At 32.9% G+C, this 26,978-nt stretch overlaps 1 long non-coding RNA gene and 1 other non-coding gene across 9 annotated transcripts in view; both read right to left on the bottom strand.

Moving 5' to 3' along the window:
- LOC144287959 (uncharacterized) overlaps positions 1 to 26,978 on the bottom strand; it is a 183,515-nt gene that overhangs the window by 18,376 nt on the left and 138,161 nt on the right. For 3 of the 8 annotated variants that reach the window (XR_013355847.1, XR_013355844.1, XR_013355845.1), the window contains one exon: positions 12,358 to 12,405. The exons of 1 other annotated variant lie outside the window; for it this stretch is intronic. This is a non-coding gene — a long non-coding RNA (uncharacterized LOC144287959). Of the gene's footprint in view, positions 1 to 4,722; positions 5,555 to 12,357; positions 12,406 to 19,736; positions 19,845 to 21,512; positions 21,540 to 26,978 lie in introns of those variants that run through there. 4 more of the 8 variants (XR_013355848.1, XR_013355846.1, XR_013355849.1 and 1 more) reach the window with 4 other exon arrangements.
- LOC144288194 (U6 spliceosomal RNA) lies at positions 4,030 to 4,136 on the bottom strand. Its single transcript, XR_013356167.1, has one exon. It is a non-coding gene; the product is annotated as a U6 spliceosomal RNA (small nuclear RNA).

Genomic DNA, 26,978 nt, shown 5'->3' with positions numbered 1-26,978 from the left:
GCTTATTAACTCCACTTCACAACATTGTGAGTTTCATTGAGATGGATCTATAAGTCAAATTGGAAAGAAAAAAATCCTTAAAATATTGAATTTATCCTTAAATAAACTTCTTGCACATCATTTCTAGACCCTGTATACGTTTGATACTCTGCTGTTACCAATTTTAAAAAATATATTTTGCATTCTGTATTGGTAGTGAGTGAATAAAGTTGTAAATGATAAAGTCCTTTATGAAAAGAAATCTTTGATTTTGGTGTAACTAAACATATCAAGTTTTGCCTTGTCATTTGTTCTGTAAAAGTTTTATACAAGAAGTCTCTTTTCTGCCTCTAGGATACAAAGAAGCTTTCCTTGATTTTCCTCTATTAACTTTACAATTTAACCTTCAAAATTAAATGTTTAATCCATCTAGTTTCCATCCTTGAATGTCGTGTTTGATTAAGTTTCTTGTTCTCTATAAGAAGAACTAGGCTTCTGTTGCAATCCACTTGACATCTTCATCTTTCCCCAGTGATTTATGATAATGCTTTATTGTATTTTAAATGGCCAAATAGTTTCTAGCTCTCTGTTTCTAGCTAGTTTCTAGCTCTCTGTTCTTTCAATTGGTTTTTCGGTGGGTTCTTATAAATGCCAAAATTTAAAACATATAACTAATACTATAGCATACTATAGAATGTCTTTTATCTTCCTTTAAAAAAAATTGATTGGGCTTTTTGTGCATTCTTATATTTCTTTACACAATTTAGAACATTTTGAGGTTTCTGAAAAAGAAGAAAAATCCTAGAAGTGAGAATGTATAGAATTTGCATGAATTTAAAAGTAAAGGGATCCCTGGGTGGCGCAGCGGTTTAGCGCCTGCCTTTGGCCCAGGGCGCGATCCTGGAGACCCGGGATCGAATCCCACATCAGGCTCCCGGTGCATGGAGCCTGCTTCTCCCTCTGCCTGTGTCTCTGCCTCTCTCTCTCTCTGTGACTATCATAAATAAATAAAAATTAAAAAAAAAAAAAGAAACACTCTCAATTTATAAAAAAAATAAAAATAAAAAAAATAAAAGTAGAGGATGGAAGATGTCTAACAGAAGAAATAGGTTATTATCTGGAACATATAAATAACTTCATCAAATTAACAATAAAGATACCAAAACAGTAATAGGAAGTAAATGAAGAATATATACTTAGGCAGTTCACAGAATAGGAAACCAAAAGAGTCAATAAGCATATGAAGACATGTGCTGTGCTTAAAATCATTGACATTAAACAACATTGGTTAAATACACTGGGATATCATTTTAAGCCTCAGTTACTTCCACATAAGAATATAATCCCAACTGTTGCTGGGTATGTTGTGTGAAACTATAAAGTCCCCTGGTCATAGAAATATCTTTGGAACTCTCCCAGAAATCCAAATGCAATGTTCTATACTCAGCCCAAAATAAGTGCTCAGTATATTGTGTTTACTGTCTTAGACAATCACGCTCAAGAAAAATTCCATCATCAAGAATATGTCAGCTTGAACAATAACACAACCATACTCTTGCCTTGCTCAATAAGGGTAATAAAACATACAAATATCTTGGATTTCCTAAAGCTTATATTAGGATGAGTTGCTGATGCATATATCATACAGATAAAAGGTCATATACATTAATTTTTTATAGACATAAATAATTTGGGGCAATTTCACAATGCATAAGTAGTAGCAGTGAGATCCTTTGTAATATTTTCTATAACTATTAAGGGAAACAACACCAAGAAAAATATAGATTTAGTCTCTTGACTATGGTAGTTTTTTTTCTTTTCTTTTTCTGATGTTTCCCTTTGATAATTATTTATGGTCTTTACACATTTAAAGATCATTCAGATTTTGTCTAATCAAAACTAATTTTAAACTCTATAGGACATTTTTATGTGTATGCAGCATTAAAACTCTAAATTTATTTAAGGTACCAAAAAAATTTCTTTCTTCACCATGATGGACATTCGTGTCATTATGCAGTGTTCAAGAAGCAGCAAAGAAATGAATATGGAATCAAAGTACACATCAGAGTGATCTAGACGACAGACAAAAATGGACATGGCAAGAGGACGACAACTCAAATAGAGTTTAAAGGATCTTGTAAAAATCAAAGCAGTAATGAATTTCACTAGACACAACCAGCCCCTGTTATCAATAGATGAGTGGAAATTTCTGTTTTTCTTTCAGGAATAAGAGTAGAAAATGAAAATGACAAAAGACAAGTGAAAGTTGGGTAGTTTCGGGAAAAAGTACTACCCTGAAGACAGTTTCTTATGAATTGCATTCTATTTCAGTGAAGTTTTTTGTGTGTTCAATGAAGTATTTAATCTCCCCAAATTCCATTTGTTGTAACTACCAAACCCACAAAATTATATTTAAAATAATTATTTCCTCTACTCTACAGAATGATTTCAATGATACTGTCTCAGTTATTTCATAAGGTAACCAAAGTAGATAGGTCAGGCACAAGTTATTATCAGCAAACCTACACTATATTTTAAAAAGTCAAGTTAGAGAGATCTTCCAAACAAAGAACAGAAAAGTGTGAGCTATAACCTGCTTTTCTTACTCCAAACTCTGTATTGCTGTCATGACTACATTCTGCTATTATTTTATAGAATTGTAATAGTTTTAGGTAATGCAGCAGATGCAAAATGAACCTTATTTAGGTTTGCATTTTTAGGTAAGAGAACAGTAAGTGATTATCACCCTATATCTGGCATCTTCTACCCGTCATGCTGATGATGTTCTGTGAAGCAGTTCAGAAGACAATCCTGTGTATTTAATAAACATACTTCTGGCTTTAGGACAGTTCTACAATCATCTTATTATTTGTGAGACAAAAATTAAAAGATGGTAACATGCCAAACTTCATTTTTATAGATACAGTAGTAAAAAAAATATTTTGGGTCTTGAGCCAAATAAGTAAGAGAACTGAAGTTGGGGGGTGGGGGGCAGTGGGCAGAGGCAGTTGTAGCAAAAAGGCCAGAGATTCGGAAATAAATTTCAAGTGTACCAGCAGATTAAATTGCAAAACAGTTTGGATATAAACAAGAAATATATTTTGAGGAATAAGCCTGTGAGATTTGAAAAAACAGTGGCGGGGAGAGGAAAACACCATAAGCAAAAAAAAAAAAAAAAAGAAAAAAAAAAGAAAAACGCTAAGTGTTAGAAGAGGGAAACCAATACAAGGAAGAAAAAGATGCTACATAAAAAACTGCAAGGAAAGTAAAGGACCCTTGTTGGATCGTCCAGTGAACATGCATGGAAAACTGTCGAAGTTCAGTACCTAATTATGGCTAGGATCAAATCCACCAAAACTTTTTCTTCCTCTTATCTTTCCTCTATGACTGTACGCTAATATCTAGACTATGATGTTTCTTTTTTGATTAAATCACCACTCCCCATGTCCTATCATGGCTTTCCTTTTTTTTTTTTTTTTTAACTTTTAAAGATTTCATTTATTTATTCATGAGAGACAGAGAGAGAGTGAGAGGCAGAGACACAGGCAGAGGAAGAAGCAGGCCCCACCACCACCGCCCCTGCGGGGAGCCCAATGTGGGACTTGATCCCAGTACTCTGGTATCACACCCTGAGCCAAAGGTGGACACTTAACCACTGAGCCACCCGTGCGTCCCTCAGTACCATGGCTTTCATTACAGTTCAATCATTTACTTTTCAGAGTATCCATATGTAAATCATTGCTATATTTGTTGTTCAGCTTTAAAATGGGAAAGAATGATTACAATGTTACACTTTTGTCCTAATTAGTTTTCAATTTTCTTTTATAAGAGTAAGGAGAGTGGGGAACAGTGACTTAATATAATTGAATCTCTACAAATACACTATATTTTGCTCTAGTAAGCTTATTTGCATGTATGTATATTTGCTATTTTAACAATTTTTAAGTGCAAATTCCATACCGTTAATTATATTCACAATGCTGTGCAATTATCGCCACTATTTCCAAAAATTCTTTATTACCATAAAAAAGCTCAACTTAATAAAAAATAAATGATATGAAATACTTCATAAATTCATATGTTATTCTTGCACAGGGGCCATGCTAAGCTTCTCTCTATTGTTTCCATTTTTGTAAATGTGCTGCCAAAGCAAGCACTTGAGTTGTTTTTCTCAAAGTATTTCCATGTTAGAGCTTCAGGAAACCCACCAAATAGAATAATGGCATTCTATTGGAAATTAATGGTAAGAATTTAGATAGTTGTTGAGCCACCTGTCCCTTGCCCTCTACTTCACTCTGAATTCTGAATTGCCCAAGTTTTTTTACTCATTTTTATATTTCTAGGATTGGATAGCACAAGCCTGAGATCTGAAAGTGATGCAGAGTACCAACTTCGCAGAATTATACTACCTCAGTCAACTGGGGTTTGATGCTTTGATTGATGTCATTATGTGAAATTATGTAAAGCAAGTTACATTACATGAGAGAGGTATTGCATAGGTCTATGTCTGCAGTCAAGAATACTACCAAATTTACATGAACCTCACTATTTAAATTCCATTATACGTAACTTCTTAAAAATTCATATGTTTAAATTTTGCTTATCCAAGTGTTACAACAACATATATACTGGGATCATGGTGACAGCAGTGCTACTTGAATTATATGAACATTATAGTATTTAAGAACCCATTCTTTGAATATCTTTTCCTAGCTTATATGATATTTAAGCATTTTTGTTTCTTTGATACATTTCTTAAGTGTTTATTGGGTGATAAGCTCAAATATTATAAAAATGAAAATTCTATTTTGAAAAAGTAGTGAAAATATTTTTCTTCATTCTAACACTTTCCAGTCAGTTACATCTTTTAAAGTACCTCTTATAATAGAATATCCTTAGTAATAGATTCAAAACTACTCTTTATAGTTCTAATCACGTGTCACTTTATATCACGAAAGGTTATTGATTTTCACATTATACTTAATATGTCTTCCTGAATGAAATTCATTTATTTGTCTAAAAGTAGAATATGCATAGTAAAACAATACAATAAACAATATTCAGCTGCTTCTTTGATAAACATGTTCCAAACAATTAAGTCTTGAATTGCAGCACACAAAAATGCTTCCTAGTCATGTATTACTATACTTTGACTTTTGTTCTCCTTCTTTATAATTACTTTACAGTTGATGATTTTCAAACTCCCACATTCATCCAGTCCCAGATCATGTGAATTCATTAATTTTTATTTCTTATCAGGGGCACTGTTTTTCAGACTTATCCTCTACCCATACTTGACCCCCCAGAAAAATACTTATTCTTAAGACCAGTCATATTTATCAAATAATTATCAAATGACCAGCAACTTTGGGACTTTCTATACAGTTCAGATGGTCTTTCTAGCATCCTGGCTAATGTTAAATTCATTTTAAATTAAATACATCTTCCTTTGCATTTGTCCTATATCCTTAAATAATTTTAAATCCAGTAACCTATTGACCTCCTCCTCTCTCTTCATCCACTTCTGCAATATTGTCTGTCACCAAGACATTGCCAGGATCTTAACCTGCTCCATCTGCAAAATTTAAAATGTGGAATTTTACTCTCTGACCAAACCCTTATACCCAGGGTCATTTTTCTACTTCATAATTTTCTTTAATTTCCATATATTGGAAATTAAATGGGCTTTGAAGTTTAAATATAAGTTTTACACTTACTAAGTGATTTTTGAAATATTACTTACTAATCTCGGAGCCTCATTTTTCTCTAACTTAAAATAAAAAGAAAATTGCTATGTATCCCAGAGCTTATTTCAAATATATGTTTAAATATATCTTTGACTATAGTATATCCATTTTGATTATTGCAGAAAATAGTTATATATTTTTCTGTACTTTGAAAAAAGAGTCAATAAGGTGAAAACATTACTTTTTGTTTTACAGTCTAGATATAACTATATATTACTATATATATGTGTATATATATATATATACACATATATATATATATATATGTGTATATATATCCTTAATTAGCATCTCAGAGAAAGAAGGAAATTCTCTACTTAGGGCTATCTCATTAACTTGAGGTTTTTTTTTTTCCTTTTTGCCTGGAAGGGATAAGTTTCAGGATGATCATCTTTTTCTCTCACATTTTTATTTCCTCACCAGTTTGTGGGATAAGAAGAATAGGGTTAATAACCAATTAGAACCATGGAGAATGTGACTGGAAGATGTCCAATCCTGTGGCCTGAGAGAACACACGACATAGATAATTATCACTGGTGTTTATTACCCTACAGATATAATCATGTTTTGAAGTATCAAAATGTTATACGATTTTTACAAAGGTAGATAAATTGGCAACACAAAACATAGCTGGCAATTATTCCTGGGCTGATTCTTTAATTGTAGGAATTTTTGTTTAAAAGAGGAAGTTAATATGATCATACATTCAATAAGTAAAGGGTTTGTCACAAAAATGAGATACCTTTTTTTTTAATGCGATAACTTTACGTGCTATTTTGCCATCATTGTCAAAAAAGAACACAGAAAGTAGTTCAGTGGCTTTATATTTGGGGAAGAATTCAAGCAGCCTCATTAAAAGATGTCCACAAGCAATCTTTGTGTCATCAATATATGAAATTGAATGGGGAATTTAGTAACAAATTTTTTGTTTGTATCTTTAGAGCTCCCCCCCCACATTTTAATAGTGTAATTAGTGCCAATACCAGTCCATAGTTTAACATACTTTTTCTTTTGCCAAATATTAGCTATTATTTTTATTCCATGTTAAAAATGAGCTCATTCTGAAGAAAAAAAAAATGAGCTCATTCTGTAAGGCTGTTGGATTTTGCAATACAGCCTTAAACAAAGCAACAGATGATTTCTGGTTCTTTAGCTGGAAATTTGTCTCTAAATATGTCTTCCACTTCTACAACACACAATTTTCCAATATGTTCTTCAGCTACAAAAGCTGAATATAGCAAGACAACAGATTTTCATTTTATATTGTCACATTTGATTACTTCTGTTTTAAGTCTTTTCTGAAACTCTGACATACATATCAATAATTGCTGTTCCTATTTAAAAGTAAACAGACTTCAAAGGCCTTTCTTTCTCTCTTTCTCTTTCTCTCTCTCTTTCTTTCTCTCTTTCTTTCTTTCTTTCTTTCTTTCTTTCTTTCTTTCTTTCTTTTTCTTTCTTTTCTTTCTCTCTCTTTTCTTTCTTTCTTTCTTTCTTTCTTTCTTTCTTTCTTTCTTTCTTTCTTTCTTTTTTCTTTCTTTCTTCTTTCTTTCTTTCTTTCTTTCTTTCTTTCTTTCTTTCTTTCTTTCTTTCTTTCTTTCTTTCTTCTTTCTTTCTTCTTTCTTTCCTTTCATGCTTTATTAGCTGATGTTTGTTTGCCACCGATGTGGCACATTGTTTATTAGCAACGAACAGAATATACTTGGGGTAGCTGGAACAAGGGCTTGCTAAAAGAGCCTAATTAAAAGTTTATCCAATATTTGCATAGATATCCAAAATGATTAGAATCCTTGCCTTGCAGTAGTAGTCCTGACAAATCCAGACCAAATCAGAACCAATCAAATTGATACATTGGGGAAACATAGGGGTGGGTGCTACAAGTATGTGTAAGTATGTGCTACAAGTTTTTGGCTTCATAAATAATCCATAATAAACCTTAATTAGAATTCTATTTAAGGGCAGCCCGGGTGGCTCAGCGGTTTAGCGCCGCCTTCAGTCCAGGGCCTGATCCTGGAGATCCGGGATTGACTCCCACGTTGGGCTCCCTGCATGGGACCTGCTTCTCCCTCTGCCTGTGTCTCTGCACCTCTCTCTCTCTCTCTCTCTCTCTCGCTGTGTCTCTCATGAATAAATTTTAAAAAATAATTCTTTTTAAAAGAATTATGATTATTATATTGCATGTAATTTTAAATTATTGAAAATTTATTATATGTTGAATATCACATGAAGCTCATTCTAAACATTCTTATCCTAATTTATTTGAAATTAAGCATAAAATTGTTATAGTAGCCTAATACATGTATTTAATTAGCAACTGGGTAATGAGTCCATTATATCATTAGTAAATGAAGGTTTACTTTACTGAAATTCTAAGGAAAATGATGAATAGAGGTCAACCAACAATTGATGAAATAAAACTTTATCAATGCCATGTAAAATCTAGTCTATCTGCTACTCTCCAGAATGAATGAGTTGATCAGTGGGTGAGTGAAACAGTAAGCAAGGCAGATAAACAATTTAGTACAAATGTCTTTCTTCACAGAACGCAAGAATCTGCACCTAGGTCAGTCACAGCAACCCACACTGGAAAGCTATATTTATACTACTCAAATAAAATCAAGGAAAAAAAATCATCTTGATATCTCTTTCTGCATAACTGATAAAATATCATCACTTTAAAAAACATTTTGTTCTTTTATTTTTTAATGTAGACAGAAATATAGCTGGAGAATTTTTACTACTTTGAAGCCAGCAGAGATGGTTATTATGTTGGCTTCTAATTTTCCTCTAGATTAATAAATATGCTGTCATTCATTGTATCACATTGTTTGCATTCCAGTTCATTATGATAAATGTGTGTTAGTAGAGGCATCAAAATCATCAACCTGTAAACCCTAAGACTGGAAAAAGTAGTCATCTTTACTGCTTTAAGAAATTCTGGAATTTTAATAATCTCTCTTCTATATGTTACTGTAGAAAAAATTTGATAAGGTATTATACACACACAAACACATACACACGCACAATGTTTGCTTAATTTATAGCCACTTCATCTTAAATAAAGACTGCTTAGGTTTTCAGTCCTCAGTGTCAATGTTAGGCTGTGGAACCCAGAATATTAGCTTGGCTCAGTGTCCATGGAGACAAATCCCAGATTCCACAACAGCAACAGGATTTATATGGCACTATTCCTACTGTGTATCACTTTGGACTTAATAATATTCTGTAATGTAACAGAAAAAAGCTAAAGTACCAGACTACTCAAATCCATGTTTAAAAGAATAGAATTCAATTTATTCTGAAAGTATAACAGTAACTCATTTCCAAATGACATAAAGAAAGCAGCGGGCATCAGATAAGTTTATTGCTATTTGTGTGAACTGTCAGGAAAAAAGAGAATTATCCAGTTGAGCATACTGAGAGACTTATTATCACATACAAATCATGCAGTTCAATACAGAAAAGAGCTCAGGATCATATGTCAGGAAAAAAAATTGAAGGAAATCAAGATGCTTGCCTTCCATTCAGACTATTTGAGTTTTAAGGGACTTTTGATTATTCTCATTCTTACACTCACATGAATGCACACGTGTATACACACTATCACTTGCCAATCAAGTCAGATTAATTATGTTAAAGCCAAATTGTCATATTTTAATATCCCTAATCACAATCTTTAGAGGATTTCCTTTGTTTATTAGGTAAACAACAACAACAACAACGAAAGCAAAACAAAAACACTTGGTATGTCATTAAAGGCCTTTAAAGTTTAGATTCACTCTTATTTTATCTTTCAAAATCATTGATCATGCAATGTGTATGGATCAATTAATTTCTTGGAAATCTCTGTAAAGACAAGCCTAGAATTCAAATACAGTTAACATTGATTAAGTACCAACCATGTGCTGGGCTAGACATTTTAACATATGATACCTCAGTTACACTCTTACAAAATCAACCGTTGAAATCTCAGAAGAGAGGAAAGGAAAATAGTCCTTGAATTTTCCAGTTAAGATATTTTTGACATTTTATATCCCATTGCCTTTTGTTTTCTATCACAATTAAATTGTATATTATTTCATTACTCTTAAGAAATTTAACCAAATTTATTTTTAGAAAATTGGAAGCAAATGTACTTTATTTTTTAAAACTTTTTAAAAAGATTTTATGTATGTATTCATGAGAGAGACACACAGAGAGGCAGAGAAATAGGCAGAGGGAGTAGCAGGCTCCATGCAGGCAGCCTGATGCAGGAATCGATCTCGCAACTCAGGGATCACGCCCTGAGCCAAAGGCAGGCGCTCAACTGCTGAGCCATCCAGGAGTCCTGCAAATGTACTTTAAAGTAGTATAATAAAGGCAAATATTTTATGCAAGATAGTTGCTATTATGTAGAAATTAAGAAATTTGCATTATATTTGATATTTTGTGATTGATGAACCTGTGGATTGTTCTTTATTGTCTATAATATACTTGACTCAGTTTCATCACTTTCTGATTAACAGAAAAATATATACCTAAGGCAAAATGTGTATGTTTTCTCCATTTTCTTGGATAAAATAAAATTTCAGCCTCAATTAGTAACTATTTGAAATACTAATTTATATGTAAATATAGACACTCTATTATTGATCTTTTTAAATTTTTAAAATTATTTAAAGTCTCATTAGTTACCATACAGTGTTGTAATAGTTTCAGGTGTACAATTTAGTAACAGGACTGGGTTTTTAAAAGAAATTTGTGTTGGATGTGGACTTTAAATTTTGTTCTAAGTCGAATTTCTTTTATTTAATCTTGTTAAGGGAGTCCCTGAGGCTAATTATACTCCGCTGTGACCCCTTTTCTTTTCTTTTTGTAATTGCAAAAGAAGTAGTATTTTAATAGCCATTTTAGATGACTGTGGCTATTCTTCTTTGCTACTACACCAAACGTTAACAAGCGATAGTTTCTTTCTTCTTCTTTTCTTTTTTTTTTTTTGATTTCATGAGTAGAATTTAGTGATTCATCACTGACATATAACACCCAATGCTCATGACAAGTACCCTCCTTAATACCCATCACTCATTTAGCGCATCCCTGCCCACCTCCTCTCCATTAACCCAGTTTGTTCTATATAGTTAAGAGTCTCTTATGGTTTGTTTCCTCTTTTGCCTCCTTCCCCTATGCACATCTGTTTCATTTCTTAAATTCCACAGCTGAGTGATATCATATGCTATTTATCTTTCTCTGAATGACTTATTTTGCTTAATATAATACACTCTAACTCCATCCACATAATTGCAAATAGAAAGACTTCATTCTTTTTGATGGCTGAGTAATATTCCATGTGTATGTATATGTGTGTGTGTGTGTGTGTGTGTGTGCGTGTGTGTGTGTTTATATGCCCCTCGATTGATGGACATTTGGGCTCTTTCCAAATTTGGTAATTATTGATAATGCTTCTATAAACATCAGGGTGCTTGTGCCCCTTTGAATCAGTAGTTTTGTATCCTTTGGGTATCTATTAATGATCTTAAGTAATTACATAAAGAAGAAATAAGAAAATGCACAAATGGCAAACAAGCATGTGAAAAGATACTCCGCAGTTTATGTCATTAGGGAAATGCAAATTATAACAATAAGATCTACTACACAACTGTTAAAATAGCCAAAATCCAGTACATGGAGAATATCAAATGCTGGTGAAGGCATAGAACAACAGGAACAGTCATACATTGCTGATGGGAATGCAAAATAGTACAGCCACTTTGGAAGACAGTCTGATAGTTTCTTACAAAACTACACATAGTCTCTTACCATAAAATCCAGCAGTTGTGCTCCTTGTTATTTGCCCAGAAGAGTGGAAAACTTACGTCCACACAAAAATCTGCACACAGATGTTCATAATAGCTTTATTCATAATTGCCAAAACTTGGAGACAACAAAGGTGGTCTTCAATAATGGATAAATTGGTACATTTAGACAATGGAATATTATTTAGAACTCAGAGGGAACGAATTATCAAGGCATGAAAAGCATAGAGGAAACTTAAATGCTTATTACTAAGTGGAAGAATGCATTCTGAGTTTATATACTGTTACAATTCCAACCATATAACATTCTGGAAGAGGCAAAACTATGGAGAAGATAAAAAAAAAAAATCAGTGGTCGCAGTGGTGAGATGACGGCAGAGCACAGAAGATTTTTAATGCGGTGAAAATATTTTGTATGATTATAATGATGATTTCTCCAAATTCATAGAATGTAAAATACCAAGAAGGATCCCTAACATAAGCTATGGATTTTGGGTGATTATGATATGTTAATATACATTAATTCTTGGTAAAAACAAAATGTACCATTTTTGTGAGAAATGTTGATAATGGGGTTGGCTATAATATGTGGGGAAAGGGAGTATATGGGAAATTTCTGTAACCTTCCTTTCAGTTTTACTGGAAACCTAAAACTGCTCTAAAACATAAAGTCTGAAATTTTAAAAAGAAAAATGCTTTTTGTATAAAGACAAAAATTTCTTCTTGACTTACCAGCTAGTTTAATTCACAACTAAAAAGCTCATTTTTTTTCCTGTAAGATCAAAGCACTATGAATTTACTGCATAAAATGCAACATTTTTGAGCATAGAATTGCCACTCACCTCATTCAGAAAGTGTTCTGAAGTGGGTGCCCTGGAGGTCAAATCCTTCTGGAAAAGTAAATAAAGTAAAAAGAAAAAGAAAGATGGAGATAGTATCATGTATCTTTCTGTTTTTATTTCTCAGACGAGGCATATCTGAGTTGTTAGTTACTTAGCATTCATTAGCTTAACAGACAAATTACAGAAAATGGGAACCTATGAAGAATGGAAGAATAAAAGAGCTTTTATTTTCAAAGGCCAAGAATGAGACACAGTTTGCATTTATTAAACATTAGTCTCATTAACCAGTTAGAATGGCAAATATCAAAAGGACAAGAAATAGCAAGTGTTGGCAAAGATATGGAGAAAAAGGAACCCTCGTTCCTTGTTGATGGGAATGTAAATTGATGCAGCCATTGTGGGAAACAGTACAGGGGTCCCTTAAAATTTAAAAATAGAAATATCATAAGATCCAGTAATTCCACTATTGGATATTTACCCAGAGGAAAAAAAAAACACTAATTGGAAAAGACGTGTACATTTCTGTGTTTACTGAGTGTTACTTCTAATAGCTAAGATATGGAAACAACCCAAGTGTCCATCCATAGATAAATGGATAAAGAAGAAAATACACATATGATGGAATATTATTCAGCCATAAAAAATGAGATCTTGCCATTGCAACAACATAGATGTACAGAGAGGGTATTACACTAAATTAAATAAGTCAGACAGAAAGACAAATATTATTTCACTTATGTGAAATCTAGAAAGCAAAACAAGCAAGCAAACAGAAGCACATAGACACTTATATATAGAGAATAAACTGTGGATGTAAGAGGAGAGGTTTGGAGATTTGGGCAAAATACATAAAGGTGATGAAGAGGTATAGACTTCCAGTTATAGAATAAATAAGTCAAGAAAATGAACTACAGTGAAGGGAATATATTCAATAGTTTTCTAATAATGTATGGTGAACAGATGGTGACTACACTTGTGAATATTGAATTATGTATGGAATTGTCAAGTGAATATGTCATACACACGAAGCTAATACAACATTGTATGTAAATTATGCTTTAAAAATTGGTCTCCTTTCCTAGAAATACAGAGCTACTTCCCAATATTCAGTATATTATCACATTGTTGTTTAACATCATTTTTGTAATAAAAATAAACTGTAATCTGTGTGAACCCTCTATGAATGATTTCTAAGTAAAAATGCATATTGTTCCATTATTACTTCCTGTACTCTCATTGGAATCATTTAAATATCCCACTGCTACTTTAAATTATGTCTAGAGCTGACAACTTGCATTTTTTTCCCAATCACAGCCCCTTAGACATTACCTGACATTTGATGTTTATGCTGTATAATTTATTGCATAACTTACAGTATCCAGATTTTGTTTAATAAATATTTTAAATCCAAGCTATTATTAAAATGTGGGGCGCTTTGATTGACATTGCCTATTCATATAAAAAATGATGGCACCTTCTTTTAGGGATTATATTTCTTTTGGAAAAAAAACATTTTACTCTTCAGATACCTTTTTTTTGCATCTTATCAATTATGGGTTATTTGGATTATAACATTTATCTAACACAATCAATAGTACAAGTTGATTACTACCTGTCATGAAGTCTTTGATGTGGCTACCCCAGGTATTTCTAAAATTTTTCATTACTTATGACGTTCTAGTATTGGGTTAAAATGCCATACCAGTAGACAAAGTTACCTTAAGGAGTTTTGAAGTCCATTTTCTACAGATTGTAAGTTGAAGTCAATTGACACAGATCTCTCATTTCTTTAGGCTTGAAATGTGTCATTTTGAGTGATTGTTCTATTTGCTGTTATGCACCTGCTTTGTGGAACTCATCATTGCTTATTGACATCCTTTCCTTGGATAAATTCTAAACTTAAAGCAAATCTCTTGTCACTGACTAGGTTAATGATATAGCTCCAGTGTGCTTTACTTTAAGTTATATAAAATATTTTTAAACCCTTTATGCAGAAGGTTAATATAAACATTTAGGTCATTCAAGATACATATCTGAGAAAGGTTGCTAACAAAAGTATAGTGAAAAAAATGTATCTGGTCTTTAAAGTCCATGTAGTATTGTATGTTGCAGTGAATTTTATCTTTTTAGAAATATTTTTTTTTATTTATTATTGAGAGACACAGAGAGAGGGGCAGAGATACAGTCAGAAGGAGAAGCAGACTCCTTGTGGTGAGCCTGATGTGGGACTCAAGTTCAGGACCTCAGGATCATGACCTGAGCCAAAGGCAGATGCTCAACCCTTGAGGAACCCAGGCATCCTACAGTGAAATTTGTCTTATCTTAGCAACACTTCACCCAAAATAACAAGCAAAGATAAATCTCTGTATAATTAAATGAAATTTCAGATTATATTTATATATGAATGTATAATCAGGAGAACAAGAATATAGAGAGGAATAACCTTTGTGTAGATGATATAGGCTCCTCTTATTACTTGCTTCTATATAGATCACTCAGAAACGATCAGGGGCAGAACCACTAAGATAGAGCCTTGTGATACTGTTTGTGTGAGCTTGATGTGATTACAGTTAATATAAAAGAAATCTAGATTTCTTTTTAGATGAAATATCAAATGTTTAGATATTGCTGTCTTATTCATTTGTGTAAATATTATTTTGCTAGATGAAAGGAATATAATTTAATATAGTTTCAATAAAGACAGTATGGGAATATACTCACCATCATATGGTTGGACTGTGCAAGAAAAGTTAACAAACCTCTCCATTTTCATATTCATTGTGATACTAAACTGGATTTCTAGACCAACAACAAATAGAATATTGTGTTGAGAGTATAAGATTGGGGATTGGGAAACAGTGAGGACAAAGAAAATTTAGTAAGAAGAAATATTTCTTCTTATGAGAAATGGAAAACTATACATGATGTTTATTTATTAAAGGCATAAAATAAAATTTTTGCTTCATTAACTGAACTGGAAAAAAAACTGAAGAAAATTTAATTCTACATTAATACTAAAAACTAAGGACAAGGTTTTAGTATTAGCAATAAGTCATTCTAGCATTGTTTTTTTCAAATATTAACAGAAAGATTTGGAAAAAGTATTATACCAACCCCAGAATTATTGTTATTAAAAAAAAATCCCAAACAACCTTTGATACCAACTCTTTGTTGTCTAGGACAGTGGGGGGGAAACAGTTTATATAACCATGACTTATTTCTTAACATGAAATTATAAATTAGTTTTTGGGGCCCTCAGTTCTTGACGTCTTATACTTCAGAATAACTTTAATAAAATTTGAAAAGAGATCAATTATACTTAACAAAAATTTGACATTCTGATTCTTATTATTTATTTGATATAGGATTGATCCATAATAATTTAAATTATTTGAGAAATAAAGATTTTATTTTTTTAAAGATTTTTTAAAATTCATTTAGTCATGAGAGACACAGAGAGAGAGAGACAGAGGCACAGGCAGAGGGAGAAGCAGGCTCCATGCAGGGAGCCCGACGTAGGACTTGGTCCGGGGTCTCCAGGATCACGCCCTGGGCTGAAGGCAGTGCTAAACTGCTGAGCCACCAGGGCTGCCTGAGAAATAAAGATTTTAAAACTAAAATAGATCTTACCTCAAAGATATGAAGAGGAAATTTTAAGATTATTTTGTACAAATTGAGTACATGAGGGTAATTAGGCCTATGGTTTTCAGTAATAAAGACAAGAATACCGGATATGTTCGATTGATTATTATAGAGGAAAATTTGAATTTTAGCCATGAACATTTCTTAATTATGTACAATAGTTGGCCACTTAATTTTTCTTGATGTACAATATACTTTTACATAATATATACTTTTATTATTAAAGAAATAAAGACAATTAAATATGAAATCTATTCATAATTGCCTCATCTAATAATATGTTGTCATTCAGAATCATAATCACCTTTTCCAGCAGCATCTTTTTAGATATTGCTCACTGGTAAATGTGCACATGTGTGTGTTGGATGTCTGTGTGTTAAAACAGAAAAATACCATTATATATGTAAACAGATGTATAAATATATATATATATCATATAATGTGTGTGATACATACATTTATACATTCTGATGTGACACACATATGTATGTAAATATATATGTATATATCTGTTTATATGTACACTTAATTAATTTCAGATTACAGCACAAGATTTGACATGTTCTACAAGTGAGATAGATTTCGAGGAGATATGTGCAATATTGAAAACCTTAAGAAATAAGTACCTCTAGAATATAGTGTATATATACTATAGTATATAGTGGAAAACTAAATAAGCATATGAAAAGCTCTTCCAAATTGCTAATAATAAAACATATTCAAACCTCAATAGCAGAAAACTATTCATTACTTTCAGAGTAAAAATTTTTAAAATCAGATATGAGTAAGACTGATGAATATATATAACAATTAAAACTTTTATGCATTGCTTGTATGAATCAATACACTGGTGGATCAATTTCTACAATCACCTTCAGAGCAATTTAAAAATACCTGGTAAAGTGAAAGGTTCATACCTTTAATATAATATAATTAATTTGGCTCTTATTCATATACTTAAGATGTGCATATATAAACAGGCACAGAAAAAATATACATAAAATACAGCATATATGTAGTACTATAGATACACTCATTTATCCTCAATGTGTAAGATAGATATACCTCATTTAATTGCACTTCTCTTTATGTTTTTCAGTTATTACTTTCTTTTTTCTTTTTTTTTTTTTTACAAATTGAAGATTTGTGGCAGCCATGCATCAAGTCTATAGGCACCATTTTTCCAACAGTATTTGCTTAGTTCATGTCTGTCACATTTTAGTAATTCTCACAGTATTTCACACTTTTTCATTATTATATTTGTCACGGTGACCTGTGATCAGTGATCTTTAATGTTACTATTGTAATTGTTCTGGAGTGCCACAAACTGCACTATATAAGATGGCCACTTAATAAATGTTGTATGTGTACAGACTACTCCACTGATTGGCCATTGCCCAGTCTCTCCCCATCTCCTTGGGTCTTGATATTCCCTGAGACATGACAGTATTGAAATTAGACCAATTAATAACCCGGCAATAGCCTCTAACCATTTAAGTGAAAAAAGACTTACACATCTCTCACTTTAAATCAAAATCAAACATGATTAGGCTTAGTGAGGAATGCATATCAAAGGTTGTGACAGGTCAAAAGCTAGGCCTCTACACCAAACAGCCAAGGTTTGAATGCAAGGAAAATTTCTTGAAGAAAATTAAAAGTGCTACTCCAGTGAACACATAAATGATAAGGAAGTGAAACAGCCTTATTGCTGAGATGGAGAAAGTTTTAGTGGCTTGGATAGAAAGAAGATCAGAACAGCCACAACATTCTCTTAAGCCAAAGCCCAATCAAGAGCAAAGCTCTAATTGTCTTCAATTCTATGAAGGCTGAGAGAGGTGAGGAAGCTGCAGAAGAAAAGCATGAAGCTAACAGAGATTGGTTCGTGAGGTTAAAGGAAAGAAGCCATATCCATAACTTGAAATTGCAAAGGGAAGCAGCAAGTGCTGATGTAGAAGCTGTAGCAAGTTATCCAGGAGATCTAGCTAAAATTTTTAATGAAAGTGACTACACTAAACAACAGCTTTTCAATATAGATGAAACAACCTTCCATTAGAAGATGTTATCTAGGACGTTCGTAGCTAGAGCGAAGTCAGTGCCTGACTTCAAAGCTTCGAAAGATAGGCTGATTTTCTTGTTAGGAGCTGATGCAGCTGATGACTTAAGATGAAACCAGTGCCTGTTTACCATTACAAAAATCCTAGACTCTTAAAAATTATGTTAAATCTACTTTGCCTGTGTTACATAAGTGGAAAAAAGCCTGGATGATAGCACATCTGGTTCCAACATGATCTGATGAAGTTTTAAAAGATTTTATTTATTTATTTGAGGGGACGAAGAGAGAGAAAGTATGGGGGGAAGGGGCAGAAGGAGAGGGAGAGGAAGAGACCTTTTCAAAAAAAGAAAAAGATTTCTTTTAAAATATTGCTGCTCATTGATAATGCACCTGGTCACCCACGAACTCTGTTGGAGTTGTATGACAAGATTCATGTTTCGTCCACTAAGACAACATCCATTCTGCAGCCCATAGATCAAGAAGTAATTTTGACCTTCAAGTCATATTATTTAAGAAATGCGTTTTGGTGGTACCTAAGTGGCTCAGTTGGTTAAGCATCTGCCTTGATCCCAGGATCTGGGATCAAGCCCTGCAGCAGGGAGTCTGCTGCTCCCTCTGCCTCTGCGTGCTGCTCTCCCTGCTTGTGCTCTCTCTCTGTGTCAAATGAATAAATAAAATCTTTAAAAAATACATTTTATATTAGCTGCCATAGGTAGTGATTCTCTGATGGATCTGGGCAAAATAATTTGAACACTTCTGGAAAGAATTCACCATTCCAGGTGACACTAAGAGAGCATTGGGGACTCATGGGAAGGGATTAAATATCAACATTAACAGGAGTTTAGAAGAATTTGATTACATCTCTCATAGCTGACTTTTAAGGGCTCAAGACTTCAGTGGAAGTAGTAACTGAAGATGTGGTGGAGGCACATGATATGATGAGCAACTCGGTGTTATATGCAACTGAAAAATTATTGAACACTTCATCTGAAACTAATGAAGTGTTCAGTATGTTGGCTAACTGAATTTAAATTAAAAAAAAAAAAGATCTGGTGGAAATAGTAAGAGAACTAGAATTAGAAATGGAGCCTGATGTTGTGACTGAATTTCTGCGTCTTGTGATAAATCTTGAAAAGATAAGGAGTTGCTTCTTTGGATGAACAGAGAAGGTGGTTTATACTCCTGGTGTGGTTGTTGTGAAAATTGTTGAAATGACATCAAAGGATTTAGACTGTTTCACAAACTCAGTTGATAAAGCAGCAGCAGTGTTTGAGAAGATTGACTCCAATTTTGAAGTTCTATTATGGGAAAATTGCTATAAAAAATCACATATTACAGAGAAATCATTCATGAAACGAAGAGTCAATTTATGCAACAAACTTCTTTTTTTTTTTTAAGAAATTGCCACAGTCCCCTCAGCCTTAAGCAGCCATCAACCCTGATCAATCAGAAACCATCAACAATGAGGCAAGACTTTCCACCAGCAAAGAGATCATGAAATTTCACTCTTAGCATTTTTAAGCAATATTTTTTAAATTAAGGTATATGTATTGCTTTTTTAGACATAGTGCCGTTACACATTTGATAGATTACAGTATAGTGTAAACATAAATTATTTCTATAACATTCATGTAGTATAAATACAACTTTTAGATGCACTGGGCAACCAGAAAGTTCATTGACTTGCCTTACTGCATTAATCACTTTTTTTAGATGGTCTTGAACCAAACCTGCAATATCTCCAATGCATGTCTGTTTCATCCTACCAAATATTTAGAAGCAGTGAAAGAAGCTGTGGGGGAAAATGACAGAAATTTGTTTAAAAACTAGGGTCATCACTGAGGAAACATGTATATGACTTCACATCTAACTGGAAGGAAAATTAAGAGGGAGAGAACGTTACAGACAATAAAGGAATGAAGCTAATGTGATATCTGTTCCATGAAGGAACAGATTCAAGAGTAAAGATGTCAAAATGACTCATGAGAATGCTGACATAAGGCATTTGATATGCCATAAGGTAGCAGTGAAAATTTTATTTAATATGACTTATTGTTTGAATGAGATCTGTGTTTGAATTACAAGGAAAGTTTGAGGCTATCTCTTGTTGCAGCTTTTCACTTACTTACAAATCATGATTCACGCAAAGAACTAATTGAAATGAGCAAGGAAACTCACAAAAAGAGAAACAGTAAATGATGATACAACGCTTGAAATAAGAGCCTGTGGCTAATTCTTAAATGGATTATAAGGAAATATCAATATAATAAATAGTAAGTAGGTAGTATTTATAAGGTTTTAGGGGAAACATTATTAAGAAAAATAAAAATTTGTGTTATAACTTCTATTATATCTCAATAAGAGCCAAAAATAGTACTTGTCCTTTCTGACAGCATATTAAGTGAATATTTAATTCACTTAATCAAATTTGTCATCCACTAACATGATTTGATGGTAGAGAATATGGGTTCTTAAGGATCCTTGCAATATTGTATTGAGCATTTCCATTTAGTACAAATATCTGCAAAGGAAATGTATTTAATGAGCCTCCTTAAGTTGCTATAAATAAATGAATCAAAAAGGTTTATTCATCTGTTGTATCTATGTTATGAAGGAATATTTTGGAGCTAACCCCAATTAAATTTTCAGTAACTTATCACAGGAATTATGTGGAGCAGCAGGCCAGCCTGTAATGACTGTGCTAAGAGTTCTTAAATTATTCCCTACAGAGTTCTATTACCTGGATTACTATCCCTGTGTTAAACTGTGAACCAAAGAAAGCAATAGATTTTTTTTTCTTTTAATTTGGGTATTAGGTTGTGCATTAACTCAATTATATTAATATTTTAATTTTTATTCTCATTTATGACATACTAATTGTAAGAATACTTTTTCAGAAAATGCTGAGTGACAAAGCAAGAATACCTAATAATTTATCTTTAGAAAAGAAAAGAAAAAAAGAGATTGAGATCAGCCTTTTTTTAAGCAGATGTTGCTTGCTCCAAAGTGTTTCTCAGCTCTGATCATGTTTACTGTTAACAATCAGGTTATTGCTTTTATTTATTTATAGCTATAGTTAGCATAAAACACTATATATAATTTCTTCATAAATCAAACTGCCAGAAAACAAATGTGTTCCATGTAAGCATTTGCCAAACTGAGGAAGAGCACTCCTCTCTCAGGCACTCTGAAATGTGGTGTTTGAGGAATAGCTGGTTCTTCATAGGGATTTCTGTGAACTGGAGTGAATAGGAATGAGTGTCAAAGGGAAATCTGAACCTTTCTAGAAAAGAGTGGCATACATATATCTAGACCAATGTTTCATGAAGTGAAGAAAAAGAGGATAAGGGGAAACCACTGGATAGCATGACTTATATTTCCACATAGCAACACATAGACATGACGCAAGTTACTTCTACTTTTTTTCCTGGCTTTATTACTGAATTTCCCATATCCTTACCTCTATGCACACATTGCTGGGAAGAATCTATTAATTAGGCACATTGATATAAGAAAGAAAAAGATAAATTACTGTCACTTTTTACTTTATAATGTTACATAAGCCTGTAGTATAATGGAGTAATAATTTATTAAAAAATTAGTAAAAATGTATCTGTGATGCTATGGATAAATTCACAAATGTTCATGTGTAAAAGCAAAATATACTAATATATAGTCATATTTCACCTTTCTAACACTGAAAAGGCTGACTTTGCTACCAACCCCAAATAACCTCATCCTTCTTTTCTTTCTTTATTCCTTTAAGAAAAAAAAAAAAAACTTATAAAAACACTAAGCATGAGTTCTTAAGATTTTTAAAAAATATTTCATATATTTATTTATTTGTTAGAGAGAGAGAGTTAGTGCAAGCAGTGGGGTAGGGAGGGAGGAGCAAAGGAGAGAGAGAATCTCAATCAGACTCCCTGTGAGCTGGGAGCCGAATGTAGAGTTCAATATCTCACCACCCTGAGATCATGATCTGAGCTGAAATCAAGAATTATATGCTTAACTGACTGAGTCACACAAGTGCCCCTAAGCTCTTAAATTTTTATGCATAAAATAAAGTATTTTTAACTATAGACATTATGTTGTATAGAAAATCTCTGGAACATATTTATCTTACATTACTGAAACTTCATACCCAAAGAGAGTTCTCCATTTCTTCTCTCTCAGTCTCTGGAAACCACCATTCTACTCTCTGCTTTATGAGTTTGACTGTTTTATATCATTTCACATAAGTGGAATCATGTAATATTTGTTCTTCTGTGACCGACTTATTTCATTTAGCATCCTCTAGGTTCATCCATGTTGTTGAATATGGGAGGATTTTTTCTTTCTTAAGGTTAAATAATATTCTATTTATGTATATACACATTTTCTTTATGCATTCATCTGTTAGTAATAGTTAGGTTACGTCCATACTATGGCTGACAGGTATATGGAAAGTACTCAATATCAGTAATCATCAGGGAAATGCAAATCAAAATCACAATGAGGTATCACTTCACATCTAATAGTAATGGTTATTACAAAAAAAAAAGATGAGTTTTAATGAAGATACAGAGAAATTAGAACCCTCATTTATCGTAGGTGGAAATGTAAAATGGTGCAAACACTATAGACAAAAGTATGGAGGCTCCTCAAAAAAATAAAAATGGAACTAAATATGAACCTGTGATCCCATTCTGAGTATATATATTCAAAATATTTGAAATAAGTATTTCAAAGAGACATCTGTACTCCTGTGTTTATTTACATAATTTATGTTTTGAATGAAATAAAGAGATCAAGAAATTACTATTTTGGTAGTATTCCACATGAGTGAATATCTTACTCAAAGTCCATATTTATTTTCTTGTAATTTCATAATGACCTCTTAAAATTATGGATTTGAATGGGTACAGCTGCCTCAAATGAGTTAATTTATTTCTAAAGTTTTAGTAGTGGGTATTTGTGGGTGGTATTAATTTAAGTTCAGATAATCAGGAATTTGCCATAAGCATTATTGAGTTTTTTAGATTCAAAGACTTTAATACATTTATATTTTATGGCATATATGTATCATGAAATATGTTATATATTTATGAAATTTTAATTATATATGTATAAAACTTATCCATAAAAATGTAAATTTAATCAACCTCTTAAGTAAACATATTGAATTAAAAATATATTAATATTTTTGTGTAATTTGGAATAACGTTCTCATGTCTTTTTTTTTTTTTTTTTTTTTTTTTTTTTTTTTTTTTTTTTTTTTTTTACGTTCTCATGTCTTAATTTGAGGAGTTTACTAATGTTCCAAATGTTTAGTTAAAGGAGTTCTTTACTCAGTTGCAGAGATTTACAATTTATTTTTGAGAGTATGGACTTCGACCAAGAAAAATAAGATTTTAATGTAGACTAGAAAAAAATGCACTTTATTTCAAGCTACAAATTCCCTTTTATTTTATTTTTTAATTTATTTTTTAAAAGATTTTATTTATTCATGAGAGACAGAGAGAGAGAGGCAGAGACACAGGCAGAGGGAGAAGCAGGCTCCATGCAGGGAGCGTGACGTGGGACTCGATCCTAGGTCTCCAGGATCAGGCCCTGGGCAAAAGTCGGCGCTAAACCACTGAGCCACCCGGGCTGCCCACAAATTCCCTTTTAATGTAAATGGTAGCATTTTCAAATTTTTTCCCTAAGAAGGGAAATTAAGGACCTGCAGATGAAATACTTCAAGTCCATTAAGATGTATGTATTTACAGGTTTATTCACCAAGCAGATACTTCTTAAGCCAATAGGTATATTTTAATTTGTTATTTAAACATGTAAAATCTAAATTACTTCTACAAAAGAGAGCTAAGCATTTCTGGTGATTGCACACTAGCAGAAGGAGTCTTAGCCCTAGTTGTGCTGCTTTTTTCTACTCTTGCATGGAAAATATGCACAGGGAGCAAAGATAAACAATTTTCATAAGGAAATGTCAATGCAATCCCTTGTTAGTATTGATTTTAAAAGACTGTGACAATATCAAGATTTTATATCTCTTGAACGTATAAAAAATAAAAAGAAGACAAGATCATCTGTTGTAAGAGAGTTGGCATTAGAGATGGAAGACAAAATCTGCCATCAACAATTCCATTGACCTACTCCAGAAGTTGAAGTGATATTTAATCCCTATGACTCAAAGCGTATGTCCAAAATAAGTAACAGACACAGATGTTCACTACTCCTGCTAAACTTTTCAGCCTGTATCTTCTTGTGAAGGGAAGGCAACCAGTATCTTTCAATCCTGTATCCAACTGATATAAATCCACAAAATATTAGTCATCTCAGAATTTGTTTTGTGATGCATAACTGGGGCTAAGAATTGACTTCTGTCTGGTTTCCCAAGAAAATTTCAGTTAATCATAATTATAAATATGTTATGATTACTAATATTTATGAAGCTCCCTGTCTAGCTAGCATGATGTTGTATATGCTAAATGTCTGAATGTTCAAAGAAAAATAACTCATGATGACATCTATCCATGTACATTGATTGTGATGATACTAAACTACCTGAGGTCTGTGCTCCTGAAAAACAGCAAAGATTTAGAAAATACCCCACTCTTTGTGTTCTGAGAAAAGGCACACCTCAAAAGTGAGTCCCATAGGACTTAAACACATGTTCACCTATTACAAGGCTAGACAAAGAACACACAGGTTCTTTGCCTCGTGAGTATTTTGTTTAACTCTTTTTACTTACCTCAACAAAATACCTATGAATTTGACTTGAGTAAAGTTTAGTTAAGCTTCTTTCCCTTGTCACAGGCTCTTGAACATTGACCAAACCTCAGTCTAGATCAGAGAGGAAGATGGAACAAATTCTTCGTAAAAGTACTCTTTTCTTTCTTTTTTTTTTTTTTTTCCCGTAAAAGTACTCTTGAGAATAGGCTGATGTCAGGGAAAGAAGTGTCCCTGCTTAACTATCCAATCATGCCACTGTCCCATCCTACTCCCCCATTCCTGGTTTTTATTGGCCTCATTTATACCTCCTTATGAAAGAAAATTCTTTTCTGCTTGACCTCTGAGACATATGACAATCTTATGGTCAGAGCACTCTCCCTAGTCTGACTCTTTCTCTCTGATTTAAAGAATTCTTTTGAATAAAATCCCTCCTTAACTTAGTCAAGATTTGGGGTTTTTTGGCACTCTTTTTTTCTCCGAATATTCCTATTGGAATTATTTTAAATTTATAGCTGCACAGGTTTTCAAGGTGAAATTCTGAGAATTGCATTAAATCTGTCAATCTAGTTTCACATCAACACATAACAAGATATTTTTTGCTATATTTATTTAAAAATATCAAGTTACTTGGATATTGGTGATTGTGCAGTGAATTTACCATCTGTAGGGCATATAAAAGGAAAATATTTCTTTTTTTTTTTTTTTTTAAAGGGGCACTGATTGGCTTTTGTGCCTCAACAATATAGGTTTTTTTTTTTTTTAATTTTATTTATTTATGATAGTCACAGAGAGAGAGAGAGAGAGAGAGAGAGGCAGAGACACAGGCAGAGGGAGAAGCAGGCTCCATGCACCGGGAGCCCGACGTGGGATTCGATCCCGGGTCTCCAGGATCGCGCCCTGGGCCAAAGGCAGGCGCCAAACCGCTGCGCCACCCAGGGATCCCAGGAAAATATTTCTTTATGTGATAAATCTATAGAGGCTTTTGAGATTTTCTAATTAGAATAATCACTAAAGAATTCCATATGAATTAGAACATTTATTTTAAAGAAAAACAAAAGTAAAATAAAAAATAATGAATATATGTTTATAATCTCCCTTGACATATATGCATGCTGTATATATTTACACATAGCATACTATGTATATGTGTGTGTGTATATATATATTACATAGGCATAATATTTATGTATACATATACCAACATATACTATGTTCCAGCTTGTCCTCCTCCAAAATTCATATGTTGCATTTTTAACCTCCAACATGACAATATTCAGAGATAGGGACTTTTGGTAATTAAAGTTAAATGAGATTATATAGGTAGGCCCAAATCCAATGCAACTGATATCCTTTTAAGAAAAGGAAGAAATCCCAAGAATATGTGTGCATGGAGAAAAAACCATGTGAGGACATTGTGAGAAGGCAGCCATCTGCAAGCCAAGGAAAGAGGCTTCATGAGAAATAAAACCTGCCAACATCTTGATCTTAGCCACCCAATCTGACGTATTTTATTATGGCACATCTACACACTAATACAAGGACTGTAGCAATAATTTTATGAATGACAGTTTATTGACCATCATTTCTTATTGTTTATCAAGTAATATATAATACCTCTCTTGAATATTAACGACATAAACTGTTAGCCAACTTCATTAGCAAAAGATTCCACTTCCATTTGTAAGAAACTCAATCTGGGGTTATGTAGAAATCTCTCTCTGATAGAAGCCACACCATTTGGCCATGTTATGGCCATACTATGGAGCCACATTGCCTACATTCAGTTATCAATGTTGCTCTTTATTTACTGGATGACCTTCAACAAGTCACTTAATCTCACTGTTTCTCAATGAATGGCTAAAATGGTGATAGTAATAATGCCCAACTCATAGGTTATTATAAATACTTATAAGAATATTCATATAAAGAGCTTAAAACACATTTCCACCAAATGCTTGGTCTGATTTAACTCAGAGCCTAAGGTGGCCACAGGCTGGCCCACTAACAACAAAGGGATCAAACCCTGCCCACAACTGGCAAAGAGAGCCATTGCAGATGACTTGAAGGCAAAAGCAGCCCAGCCATAAGAACAGGGCACACACAGCACACATAGGAGTCACTCATGAGGCACCAGGTTCTTGTGAACAGGGCACTATAGAATCTCTTCTCCGTAAGACAAATAATTTGAGAGCAGGAGATGTAGCTGATATCCTAA

Source organism: Canis aureus, chromosome 17, assembly GCF_053574225.1.
Source record: "Canis aureus isolate CA01 chromosome 17, VMU_Caureus_v.1.0, whole genome shotgun sequence".
In the NCBI taxonomy this organism is placed as follows: Eukaryota; Metazoa; Chordata; class Mammalia; order Carnivora; family Canidae; genus Canis; species Canis aureus.
Note: the sequence above shows the minus strand (reverse complement) of the source record. Positions and strands in the feature narration are given on the sequence as shown.